Here is a 13820-nt window from a genome sequence, read left to right as displayed (position 1 = left end):
GAGGAGAGGGAAGGCATCCCATGTTCTTCTTAGGAGATTTCTCCCTGCTGAGCCCTTCCTGCCCCCCTGAGCCCATCTTCAGCACACAGCTCCGTCTCAGATTCCCACCCCAGTGAAGCACCTGTGGAGTTCAAACCAACCTTGAAAAAACAAGCAAAAAAAAAAAAATCAAACAAACAGGAGAATAACCTTTTTCTCTTTGCAGCCCTGTGCTTCGGCCAGGCAGCAGAGCCCTCTTCAGCACAACAGTGGGTAGTGAAGAGCTGGGGGAACCAGTTGGGCCTCAATGGGCTTTCATGGTGATGGCACCACTGGGACACAACTAAACACACCATCACCAAAGTTCTCACCATAGACTGAGGGCAAACATCCGCCAAAAACAGAGGGTTGGAAGTGTGTTGTATAATCACAGATCACAATTCTAGAAGGAAATATTGTTTCATGGAGAAATCTTGGGATGGAGGAGGAAAAATGGGAGAATGGGAAGAGACCCACATTCTGAAGCTAATAAATACAAAAAGCGATTTAACAAAACATGTCACCATGTGACAAGGTACTTTTTCTTGCAAGCAGGTGCACCGCAGTTTTAGAAATATGAAATCCCAAGAGGTTTGGGTTGCACAATAGATGGCAGCTAGAAAGCATGTTGATGTTTTTTGGCAGTATTTCAGATGTCATGGTATTTTTTTTCTTTAAAGCTTCCATCAGCAGGAGGGAAAGCCGTGCCAAGGAAAAGGAATCAAATCTGGATGCAGCAAGGCTCGCGTTCAGACGGCGGCTCCCTGCCAGATGCTACGGGGCCAAATCGGAAACAACCACATTGAGTTCATTACGACAACTGCATAATCAAAAGCCTGCACAAAGGCAAAAGGAAAAAAAAAAAAAAGAAATTAATCTGTTTAATACTTAGCTAAATTCTCAACTGTTGAAATAGATTTGACGAAAAATTCATCACAATCCTCTCTTTCCTGTTGAGAAATTCTTTCTTGTTCTCTGAGATGTCCATGAGATGGCAGGAGCGCACTCTCCTCTGGTGGCCAAAGGGACCACAGCACAGTGATGACCCCCAGAGCCACCAGTTCCCAACCAGGAGCTTTGCTCCAGCTGTGGGCACTGCTGAGAAAGCACTTTATCTTTCTATTTACCCCTACTTGAAAGAGATGGAGGAGCAGCACCGAAGGGGAAAACCTTCACAAAGTGAAGTGACTGATGCCAGCTTCCCAGGGAGGTGGGAATGGCTCCGTTTGCTCCCCTTGCTTTCAGCCCCTGTTGGGGCAGTGCAACCCTGCTCTGTGCACACTGCTCGATGTGCTCGTCCTGTGCTGTGCTCGGGCACTGAGGAACTGGGAGTGTGCAAAGAGAGAAGGACCCGGACACCCGCCAGGAAGAAATCTGGAGGCTATGATTTAGAAATCACAGCCCTGGCATTTATGGCTGGGGAAGGCTGTGGAAACAAAGCCTCAGGGATGTCCCAGTTTTCAGCTCTGTTTACGATCCTGAAGCCTCCACACAACTGGGGCACATCTGTGCGCTCTGGTTCTGAGCACCAGGACAAAGGATGAGCTGACAGTTGTGCATTGCTTCCCTTGGCCTGGCTGCAGAAGTGACAGTCCTAACCAAAGGCTGCAGCGTGAGCCTGGAAAGCACCTGGCTGCTCCAACAGCTTCAAGGGAGTACGTTGCATGAAAGAGCTCCTTTTTTGAGTTTAAAAGACCCCTGAGCTGCTCACAGGTCTTAAAAGCAGAAGGTCATCCAGTCTTTCACCTGCTGGCTTGCTAAATCCATGCTCAGTTAATAAAGTCACAGCCTGTTGTTTCAGTTTTCAGGGGGAGAGTAGGATCGTGTGCATATCTCAGTTCTGCACCAGGTTCTCACCTGCTCCCTCCAGGGTCTAAGTGAATTATTTTATTTATTTGTATAGGAGGAATAAAATCATGGCATAAACCCCATCCTAATGCCCCCTGATGTCAGAGGGAAAGTCCCTAGTAATGTTAATGGTCTTCAGATTGGGCTTCAGAAGAGCAGCTGCAAGATATTAACCGGCAGGCTCAGACTTCAGCTTTGCTTTAACTCAGTCTAAACCTTTGTAAATAAGTCACGGTAGGTCAGGGGGAAAGAAGCTCCTATCTGGCTGTGCTCCCCTGTCCTACAGAATAAGCTCACACTGTTAAGAAAGAGGGATGCTCACTGAAGGAATTCACCCTGAGCAGAGGAGTTCCCATTTCACAAACCCAAGCGTTCAGGAAGTGCAGAGATTGCTGCAATGATTCCTCACCTTTTTGCCATGGCTGATAACAATTTCCTCCTTGTTCTGCTTGGCATTCCCACTATGGCCATTTCCTACTGCTCTCGACTGCCAAGAAATCCCTCTTGCTGTGGTAAGAAGTGTGACTGCTCCTCCTGGCACACAGAAGCAGGATGGAGCAGGGAGGACAAGCAGGTACTTTGGAGATGCCCTGGGCTATAGGGGGCAATGGGTTGTTGTCAGAGGAGCATGGGTTGGTGCCTCCTTCCTCCAGCTCCACTTGTGCCAACCATTCAGCCATGAAATGAATCATAAACTGAATGCCTTTATTTCTTTACTATTTTAAGGTCTTTCTGCAGCAGTAGGTGCTAATCTGTTACCGATGACTGCTCCTGCAATATGCAACGTGATTATCACTGCTCAGTGGGGGGATGCAGAGCTGTGATGGGCCGAAGATGGGCAGCACGAGCAGCACAGCATATGGAGAGCTTATGTGGGCAGAAGCATGGAAACATTAACATATCTTCCAATATGCAAATAATAGGACTCCTGTGTGACACTGGCATATGCTCAGCAATTGAGAGACACTGGCATAAGGAGTGCCATGCTGTCACTTGTGGCAAAAGCAGCCAAAGGCACTGACACTCCTCGTCAGAGTGGCTTTAAAGCAGGACTTCCAGACTGATACCTTGACCTCTACGTAGACTCTCGGTGACCTTGGCCGTTGCTTCCAGATGGGCTCTAACATCTCTTCCAACCCAAGCCTTTCTACAAGCCTGTGATTCTATGATCTTAAAATCCATCCATGTAAATGTTCTTTTTTGTTTTTCCAGTCAGAGCATTTGCTTCTTCCCTAAACCTCTGCTTCCCCATTTGTGTTTCCCCAACTTCTGTGAGGACCAGAAAAAGGCTGAGAGGTCTCTGCTCTGGAAAAGTACAGACAAAAAATCAGGAAAAATAACCAAACAAAAACATAGAACCACATCATAGAATGGATTATGTTGGAAGGGACCTCAAAGACCATCCAGCCCCACCCCTGCTGTGGGCTGGGTGCCCCCCAGCTCAGGATGCCCACGGTCCATCCACGGCCTCAGGCACCTGCAGGGATGGAGCACCCACAGCTCCAGGCAGTGCTGGGGCCTCACTGCCCTCTGCATGAAGTATTTCTGACCTCACAGCACAGCGTACAACCAGATGCACTGCTGTTTTCCCATCGGCAGGGATTACATTGCTTAAACCATGTATTTGATACTGACTAATCGAGGAGGGCTCGGAGGAGCTGAGAGATGAAACGGGGAAAAGGAAATTCTGAGCGCACACATGCAAAGCATTCAAAGTGAAGTGGTGCAGGTGCACATTCCCAAATGCAGACTTTTGTACAGTTCAAAGCAAATGATGGAGTTTTCTGTGGGAGCTGCTGTGCTTTGAGCCACTTCTCAGGCTCTGTCTGCCATCTCGTGGCCTTGTGAGACATTGTCCTCTTCCCTCTGATCACAGCAGTACTTTTCCAAGACTGGGAATGGCAAAAAATTCCAGGAAATGTTTCCCCCAGGAAGGCCCTACTTGGAAGGCCCCTATCCCACACTGCAGTGGTTTTGACCTTTTCGCCACACATGAGAGAGAATGCTTTATTTTCCACCAAGTGACATTTGGAAAAGGTGAATCCAAGTAGGTGAGGGTTAATGTTATTTGTCCATCTGCTTGTCACCCTTGGGGGCTGCGGGTAAGTTCAAGCAACGCTCAGCAATATGCTCAATATTGAACTTGCTGCTGCCTTTCCCGGGTGCTGGCAGTGGGACATGGCACGGCACAAAATGGGTTGGCACAGCATGACCCAGCATGGCATCACACAGCTTGGCAAAGCATGGCAGGCATGGCATAGCACGGCATGGCAAGGCATGGTGTGGTACAACTTATCGTGGCATAGCATGGCCCAGCATGGCAAAACACAGCTTGGCAAAGCATGGCACGGCATGGCATGGCATGCATGGCATGGAAAGGCCTGGCATGGAGTGATACAACTCATCATGGCACAGCGCGGCACACTTTGCCTGTTCTGCTTCTTCTCCCTGAGCTCTCACTCCAGCCCCACTCCTTGCAGCAGATCTCAGAGCCATCTGCAACCTCAGAAAAACCACCGGAGCTCTGAGCAAACCCAAAGGTCACAGAATCACAGAATCACAGAATGCCCTGGGTTAGAAAGGACCTCAGGGATCATGGATCTCCAACGCCCCTGCCACAGGCAGGGCCACCAACCTCCCCACTTAATACTAGATCAGGTTGCCCAGAGCCCCATCCATCTGCACAGAACAGCTTGCACGATGTAGAGCCCCAGGGTGATGTCCTGGCTCCAAGGGAGCTAAAGGAAGTTTGGGTTTGTTGGTTTTATTTCAGTTTTGAGGTTTTCTTGAGTCAAACCAAGATTTTATCACTGCTCTCCTTTCTTCAGAGTATCAGTGGAACTTGCAGATCCTCGTGGGCTACTTTGCTCTGGTGTTTTCACTCACTGATGTGTGAAACAATCGTGTTGTACCTTGCACCCTTGTCTGGCTGCATGTCATCCTGGCAGAAACCATCCAACTCCTGTACAGATCAATCGATTTGTACTTAATGACATCTGTGCAGTCACCACTGATCTCTTCATACACTGTACATTGATAAACATATAATGAATAAGTATAAGGTACGTGAGCGTAGTCAGGTCAGTCTCTTCTCCCATGTAACTAGAGGCAAGGTGAGAGATAATAACAGCCTCAAGTTGAGCTGGGGAAGGTTCAGGTTGGATGCTGAGAAAAATTTCTTCTCTGAAACAGCAGTGCTGCAGTGGCACAGCTGCCCAGCAGTGGTGGAGTCACCATCCCTGGAGCTGTTCCAGAGCCGTGGGGATGTGGCACTGAGGGATGTGGGCAGTGGGCAGGGTGGGGTGGGCTGGGGATCTTGGAGGTCTTCTCCAACCTGAATGATTCTTTGATTCTATGATCCTATGACATGAGTTGGAACAGCTTCCTAAGAGACAGCCAGTGGTGGCACCACAGTTAAAGAGAGATCATCTCTCATCTACCTTAGGTCTGTTGGCTGTACACCTGTAGCACTGCTGTGACAGAGCTTTGGCAAAGCTTGTGCCCAGTGCCAGGTACCTGAGCAGTCCTAGAGGCATCAAGCTGTTCCACATCAGCTCTTCTCTAGTGCAGATTTAGATGGTAAGGGAGGGCAGATTGAGGTTGGATGTCGGGGGGAAGTTCTTTGCTATGAGAGCGGTGAGGTGCTGGAACAGCTGCCCAGAGAGGCTGTGGATGCCCCGTCCATCCCTGGAGGTGTTCAAGGCCAGGTTGGATGGGGCCCTGGGCAGCCTGGGCTGCTCTGAAATGTGGAGGTTGGTGGCCCTGCCTGTGGCTGGGGGTTGGAGCTTCGTGATCCTTGAGGTCCCTTCCAACCCTGGCCATTCTGTGATAGTAAAAAAATTCAGTGCCTTGGGGCTGGCATCAAATTTAAGTTCTAGACATGCATCATTCTGAAGTCAGAGTGAGCCTACAAAACACTCTCATAAAGGAAACTTTTATTTTGAGTATCTCCAAGGATCACGACCCTGTAGGACCGTTGGAGCAGCCACTACTGTAAAATACTCATGTCTGTGTTGTGTAAGATCCTAATACCAAAGAAGGCCACTTTTATACATCACTCATTTGGATTAATTTTGGACCAAACCTTCATATTTTGTGATAATAAAAAAAATCCAAGTCTTCCCCTGAAAAACTGCAACCTGCAAACAGCAAAGTTAATGGGATGTAACACTGAAATTGGGCAGTAAATGTGTAAAGAGGAATGCAATCACTGACAGTACTTCTAACGCCCCACAGAGCTACCCCCTGTCACAAGTGCTCAGTGCTAGGTCATGGGGCTGGAGAAGGAAAAACTGAAGTAGCATAGAACCTGCTGCATGGATGCATGTTCCATCTCAACTGGCCAACCAGTTCCTTCTCCACTCAACCTGCCACCAGACCAGGCAAAAGCACGCTTTGTGTACTTCGTTCCACTTGGAAATAGAAGTCACTGGGAAGAAAGGAGGAGGGAAATCTCCCTTTTCCCATTCCCTTTCTGGATTTGAGGTGAAGGTTTAATGAATTTCCGTGCTCTCATGGGACACAAAGTCAATGCCAAGCCTAGGCACAGGCTGTGTACATTACTGAGCAGCCTTGCACATTTCCCAGCAGAGTTGTGCAATGGATCTGATGTTTCTCAGCAATAGTGGTGGGGAATCTCTGCCTTTCTCAGGGTAAAATAGGCATTGCTAGCACGTTAGCTGAGATTTTTTTTTGTAAAACCACATGATCTGGGCTGTATGAATGAAATTCCAGCCCATCCATAGCCTCTCAGGCTGCAGTCTCCCCATCCTGGTTTACAAGCCTTCCTACACCACGACTTCCTCTGTGTTCATGCTGGCAAACAGCAAGCCTAAGGCCATAGTCAGTTTACTATACCAGGCTCTAATATGCAAACCCTGTCCTTTCCAAAGGGCTTTTGCAGCAAGCTTGGTCTTGCTGGGTGCCACGCGCTCGCGGTTCCCATGAATTACAGAGGAAGCTCTTGGCAGCGTGCAGGACTTGGCTCATACCATATGAAGGAATGTCTCAGCATCTGTGGCACTTGGACTAGCAGGCTTCCTGCTGCCAAGCAGAGCCAAAGCCGGTTCCTCACATCTTCAACTAGATCAGCCTCAATCTGATTAGCATTGCCTAATAAGAAAATTTCAATTTACGGTCATTGACCTTCAAGAAATCACATATGATACAATTTTTTGCAGTAAAAGTCAGGTAACTGCTGTGTGCAGAACAAGGCTCCAGGTGCAGTTTCAATTCCTCAGACTGCAGACATGGCCTCCCCAGGGCAGAGCAGAGGGAGGAGTATCTCCCTTGCCCTGCTGGCCACGCTCTTTGCAACTCACTCCAGGACACCATTGGCTTATGGGCCACCAGGGCACACTGCTGGCTCATGGTCACCCTGTTGGCCACCAGGACCCCCATGTCCTTCTCACAGCTCCTCTCCAGCAGCTCAGCCCTAACCTGTACTGGTGCATGAGGTTACTCCTCCCCAGGTGATGGACCCTATACTTGTCCTCACTGAACCTCATTACATCCTTTCCGTGCAACTCTTCAGCCTGTCCTGTTAATAAGTGCTCGTTTATTGCAATTAGACTTATCGCTTATTGCTAATTATTGCTTACTACTTACAGTTCTGCGTGGATTTCTAAATCACTCCCTGTATTATCTCCTGGTGGCATTCCACAGAAGCTACCTGACATGAATAATCAGTATTTATCCATCAGTGATGAAAGTATGGGTTTCCATGAGCAGTTCCTTCTACTGGTGGATAAATCTGGAAATGAAAGTATGGAAATGGGGGGAAAAAAAAACAACCAAAAGCAGAGCCACAGTATTGCAAGGTAAGCTTGAAAAGACCCCCTTCAGTGATGCCTGTGGAGCCACAGAGGGCAGGGAGTTTAAATCCCTGACCCCCTCATCAAATGCTTTTGGACAACAATGGGTGCTCGCTTTGCTGTTAGTTCAGATTTCTGGCTTTCCCCAGGCACAAGCAATAGGCTCTTGCTTCTTTTTACAAGTAGATACAAAAATGCAAGGTAAAGTAGAGAGAAAAGATGAATAAAAATAGAATCACTGCTTGACTTTGACTTTCATTTGCAATTTGGCTGCTGGGGAAAAAGATACTTTCCCTATCTTAGCAGCAGCCCTCAAACCTGACACGTTTTTGCTGGCTTTGGGTTCTTTCCTTGGATATCAGACTTAGAACAGTTGCAAAATACAGATTCTTGGCTGGCATCATCAAGTCTTAGAAAAGGAAAGAAGGAAAGAATATGCAGTTATTGGAGAAGAAACAAAGCCCTCACAAAAATTGTAGCAAGAGTGGAAGTTGTGCCTCTTGTTTTGAGCAGTTTTCAGGGCATAGAAAAAGCAGCAGAAAGGACAAACACTTTCCCTAGGCTGCACTTAGTGGGGTCTGCCTCCAACACAAGGCAATAAAAGGCCCAGTGCCAGCATGCTGACGTTTGTACAGATTCCAGGACATCATGGATGTGGATGAGGACAATTCCCTGCCTTCCAGATACTTTCTCCTCTGGAAATGTTCTTCCGTTCTTTTTTTAAGGACTAGAGCAGAAAGTATTGAACAAATGGACCATGTGCTGGGAGTTTTGGCAACTGCAACATACCTGTTTTGTTCAGTTGTGCTTTACCATCTCAAGTCATGATCTGCAGTCCTGGCTGCCCGCTGAGGCCAGGAGGGATGGCAATACAGAATGTGCCCCTGATTTTACTCCTCCCACCAGAAAATGCTGACTTAGAATCACTGTAAAAAGAGAATAAGGCACAGGATATTACATCTGAGTACAGATGTCCACATCATGAAACCTGTCCTACTTGTGATACTACAGAATACTGACACCAGGTTTGGATGTACGCCTCAATCACCACCATCTCCCTTACGAAGTACAAATCCCATGTAGTATCTGGGTGATAAAATCCCATAGGAAAACCTAACCCTTCCACCAGGATGTGGGATCAGATGCAGTAGAGTGACACAACTCATTTGCTTATCCCTCACCCACCCAAAATCCCAGACTCACACCACGTTCATTTTTGAGGGCAGGCACCTGTTTTCCAATGCAAGTGCCTGTGTGGGGAGCAGGGCAGGGATCATAACAGGCATTTGGAAAACACTGTTTTGCAGATCCTCCCATTGAGGCTCGCTTTACAAACATGATGTAAAATTCTGGCTGTAAGCTTCTAACCACGCACAAAGTTCAGCTGGGGTGAGAGGGCTGCAAAGCCCTGTGACTATTTAAGCCAATAAGCCTTTGTCCAGGCTTCTGGAAAGTGGTAGGATGGGAAAATATTCTGAAAGGGTTCAATTACTGCATTTATGCCAACTCAGGGACAGGTCCAGTGGTCAGAAGTGGGAGGGATCTTGTCCCTGGCCACATGGATGGGGACACTGCATGGCTGCTTTGAGGCCTTTTACATAACCTGAGTCATGACAATTTCCACTACAGCCAGTTTTGCTACCACAGATTTCCCATGTCAGATGCTTGCTCCTTCCTAGTCTGGTCTATGATTCTGATTCTGGTCCCCCTGCACCATAGGAGTGCAGGCTGTCTCATTTCAGCCCATAAGGTAGCAGTGATCTGAAAGAATGGAACTGGGAAGAGCTCACTCTCTGAGGCCCCTCTTTAGTATTTCTTGCCAGGTCCTTCATTACTGGCTGCAACAGGACTTCCACCACAAGCAGAAAGGAGCTCTCTGCCAGACATGACATGAAAGAGGAGACCTCTTAACAGCATTTAAGAGAAGTGAAAGTGTCTGACAACAGAGACAGATTGAAGTAACCACAATATTCAGCAAAATGCAAAACTGGAGTGTCCGGAGGCTTAAGTATTTAGAGGCTTCTGGCGAAAGCACTTCCATGAAACACAATGCGGTGTATTTATAGCAGGAATCCAAGCCTGGCACTAGCTGTCACCTGACTGACATCAGCTCCAGCCAGGAGTTCTGGCTGCATGCTGCCATAGCAGCTTTCCACAACCCTCCTGCACATTTCCAGCCACACACAGAAGCATCCCACATTACCCAGTAAAACACGAGTCACGAGGACGTTCCCTCTGGGCCAGTATGACGAAGGCGATCCAAGGTCGCTCACCTGCTATTTGGTGTCGGCTTACCAACACGTAGCGTCTGCACCTCCCTGCAGGCTTAAGGTCTTCTGAATCACACTCTGCTCCAGAAAGACATTTAAGACAGTATCTGACTTTACAGGAGTGTTTCCATTACTGCTCTCCTGCCTGAAGTTATGTCCTTTGGTACCTCCATCAAGGATGCCATGACAAGCACTGCTCTATTCTTTCCTAGAACGGCGTGTACTGTGAGGACAAGGTGATGCATTTTGCATCTCATGATTTGTCATGCCTAATTTTTTTATATTTGAGCCAGAAATGCAGCCAGTGGATTGGATTGTGATAAACTAACAATAAACATTTCGGAGGGGAAAGGATGAACCACAGAGAGCAGCTGAAATTTTAATTCTGCTGAAACCAATGGCAATGCAGTGTAGGTCCCAGTAAAGCCTGGGCTTCACACACCACCACAGTGACAATGACTCCAAACTCACAGAAAGAATCCCAGAATCACAGAATGGCCAGGGTTGGAAGGGACCTCAAGGATCACTTCTGGTGGCAACTGTTCTCAAGGTCCTGACACTCCAGCAACACCTTCTGACATTATGAGACAAAACATTTGTGTGTAGTCCTTGAGACCTGGCACACAGCGCTTTGAAATGCCTCCATCCCCATCTGACCCTGCTGCTGAGATCCCTGCTGTGACCTCCAGCACAGCCCCACACTGCTACAAAATCCTTTGTTCCTCCTTACAGCCCTTTGAGCAGGAGTTTTGACAACTTATAACAACCTCTCATCCTTTGCTTTTCAGCCACTCACCAGCCTGAATCCCTCTGCAGGAAAAGGGTTTTGTTTCTTTTTCCTTTCCCTGATGGCATTTCTAGCTTGTATTCCATCCTGACTGCAAGGTGTAAGGTGCAGGAGATACAGTGGCCTCCAACTCTTTATTTCAGCATCTACAGAAAGGAACATGGTCTTTATTTTCCAGGTCGATGGTTTCCTCCAGAGGCCTTTGTGCTTCATCCCTTGGCCTAGCCGCTGGCACAACGTGAATCCAGAGCCCTTGTTTGCATTTTGATCTGGTCAAGTCCACAGTCAACACTTACCAGAAGGTTACCCAATATTCCCCTTCTCTCCTCCAAAATGTCTGTGTCAGCTTTATTGGTTTTGGAGCTACAAAACTAATTTGCTTTCCACGTGCCCACACTTGAGGCACTTCCTACATCCTGTTACATCTGGAGAAAAAAAACACCACAAGAATTACCTTTTCTATCATTTTTATTTGCTCACCAACCCTAGCAAGGAAGAAAGAAAATCAGTAACAACCCTTCCAACACTGGGAACTGCCCAAATCCCAGAGCAAAGGAACAAAAAAACATTCTTGGAAAAGTACCCAGGAGGAAGGAAAATATTACAGGATGGTGTGTATCTGGAGTAGCTGTTGGCAAACATGTAGTTGGGCAATGTCAGTGCTGTAAGGAATCATAGAAACATCTAGGTTGGAAAAGACCCACAAGATCATCAGGCACAAAGACCCATTAGGAGAGCCTGGATTTGAAGGGCTCTCTGATGCATCTGAATTGCAACCACATTTCTGGGAGAGGCCTTTTATCCACGTCTACAGGCACACATACAGCATTAGTGAGCCCACCTATGACAAGCTCTTCTACAACAGCTCTCATCAGATGAATGCTGAAGGGTTCTGGCTAGAAGACTGAGCATGGATCCCTCCATTTGGTAGTTTCGTATCTTTCACATCTTCGTCTTCTTCTTTCACAGGGAGACAAGAGCAGAGCCAGGCTATTTTTTAGAGAAAGAAAGAGCAACGTATCCATTACAGTGTTAGTTTGTGTGATAGCAGACGGACTCACCATCAGAAATTCTTTCTTTAGTGCCATCAAGAAGAATGACGTGGTTGATTTAGGTTGGAAGGGACCTCAAAGCCCATCTGACTGCAACCCCTGCCACACCTCCCACCTGATCAGGGGCCATCCAGCCTGGCCTTGGGATCTGCAGCGATGGGGCAGTCATCCTGCTCTGATTCACTCCTGCACAAAGGGCAAAATAGTACCCCCAGAAGAAGAGAACGGGAGGAGATGGGGCAGCTGAGCCCAAGCATGGCTCTAGTTCAGCCTTTTCTTTGCCAGCAGTCTGCCTGTGCATGGCTTTCTGTGGTTCTCATCAATGCACAGGCAAGCACTTAATCTTCAGTACATGCAGGCTTCACCAGAGCAAAATCTGAAAGGGTAAACACTTCTGTCAGGGGTCATTACTTTGCTTTCTTCCTTTTGTTTGCCCTGGAACAATAGCAAAAGAAAAGGAGGGGGAGAAAAATTGTACGATTGAACAATGCTGCCTTGAGAGGGACAGTGTGTGATATCTAAGAAATGACCCCTCCTTGCCCCCAGTTCTTGTCTTTTACAGCTAGCAGGATATTCTGTGCCTGCTGGCAGCAGGAGAAAAGGGACATGAAGCCATAGCTTTGGAAGAACATCTCAGTTCTAGAGAAAGGCACATTTGACCTTGGCACAGATGTACCAAAACTGCTGGTGTTCAAGTAAAAGAAAAACAAGCAGACAAGCCTTCCATGGCTGAAAGCAGAACAGAGGTCTCTCTGGGAGGGGGGGTTAATCCAGTTAACCAACATCCTTTCTAAAAAACCCCGAGAGTGAGTGTCTTCTGAGCTGAAAATATCACGTTGTGAGCAAAGATTTTTGGAAGCCTGCTTAATTTGATGAACAATGTTTTAGCAGAGTCCAATTCCTAACACTCTCAGTGAACCCAAATATATTTGGATAGCTGTGAAACTGAAAAAAGCAGAAGTCTTTGATAAATATTTCCTGCCTGTATTTGGGACAAAGTTGAATGTTGTTTCCACATTATATAATGATGATGAAATGCTTCCCATGCAAGCAACTTAAAAAAAAGAAGAAGATTGAACAGCACAACTGACATTTTAAAAGCAGCAGGTCTAGAGGACTTGCACAGCTGGGTTTTAAGAGCTCGCTGTTCAGATGACTGTTCTCACACAAGGTGGGAACGTGAGAGCCTAGAATTGGGCCAGAAGACCATTTCTAAGGTGAAACTCAGTGCTGTGTCAATATTTGAAGTGTGTGACTGAGGTAAGCTCGTGTCGTTTCACGTTGGTTCATCTGACACTTCTCCTGACCTACCTATAATGAAGTGGTATGGACCAATTAATAAGGAGATGGAGAGTGGGGATGTAATGAGATGGCAATCAGCAGTTTTCGTGGGAAATGTAAACGTTCCTGCCAAAGAACCAATTTCATTCTGTTCCTTGATAAAATCACAGGTACACTTGACAGCAGTAACTGTGTTGACTCAGAGCTGCACAGCATTCAGATCTGAAGAAAAAGTTTTATACAAAATCGATACGAGTGCATAATAAATGGTTTAAAAATAGCTAATGGAAAGATCTTAAAATGGCTTTGTTAGAAAGGATTCATCAATGAGTGAAGACTGTTACTAATGGACTCCTGAAGGCGCTTGGCCTTGTGCTGTTCACTGTGTTTTATTTAGGATCTGGAAGAAATCACAAGATGATTGCATCAGTTGTGCACTGTGATAATTTCAAAACTGACTGCACTGTATAAAGATGCACCAACAGGAGTAGCTTCTCTGGAGAACAAAACAGTTGGGATGTGAATAATTAGAATAGCAGCCACAAAAGGAATCCAAGCGACTTGGTAAAATAAGCTTAGTTAAAGGAAGCCCTGAAACACTTTCAATATTACCTATGCTCCCCAGATTCATGGGGAACCGTCATCCCCTTTCCTGGAAATTGCCAGCATGTTTGGGTATACAGATCTAAGGTCGTGGAAGTCTTCTGGGAGGGAACTTCAAGCTCTGCAGGTCCCTTCACTTCACATTCAA

This window comes from Phasianus colchicus, chromosome 5 (assembly GCF_987193195.1).
Source record: "Phasianus colchicus chromosome 5, bPhaCol1.hap1.1, whole genome shotgun sequence".
NCBI classification, from domain to species: Eukaryota; Metazoa; Chordata; class Aves; order Galliformes; family Phasianidae; genus Phasianus; species Phasianus colchicus.
Note: the sequence above shows the minus strand (reverse complement) of the source record.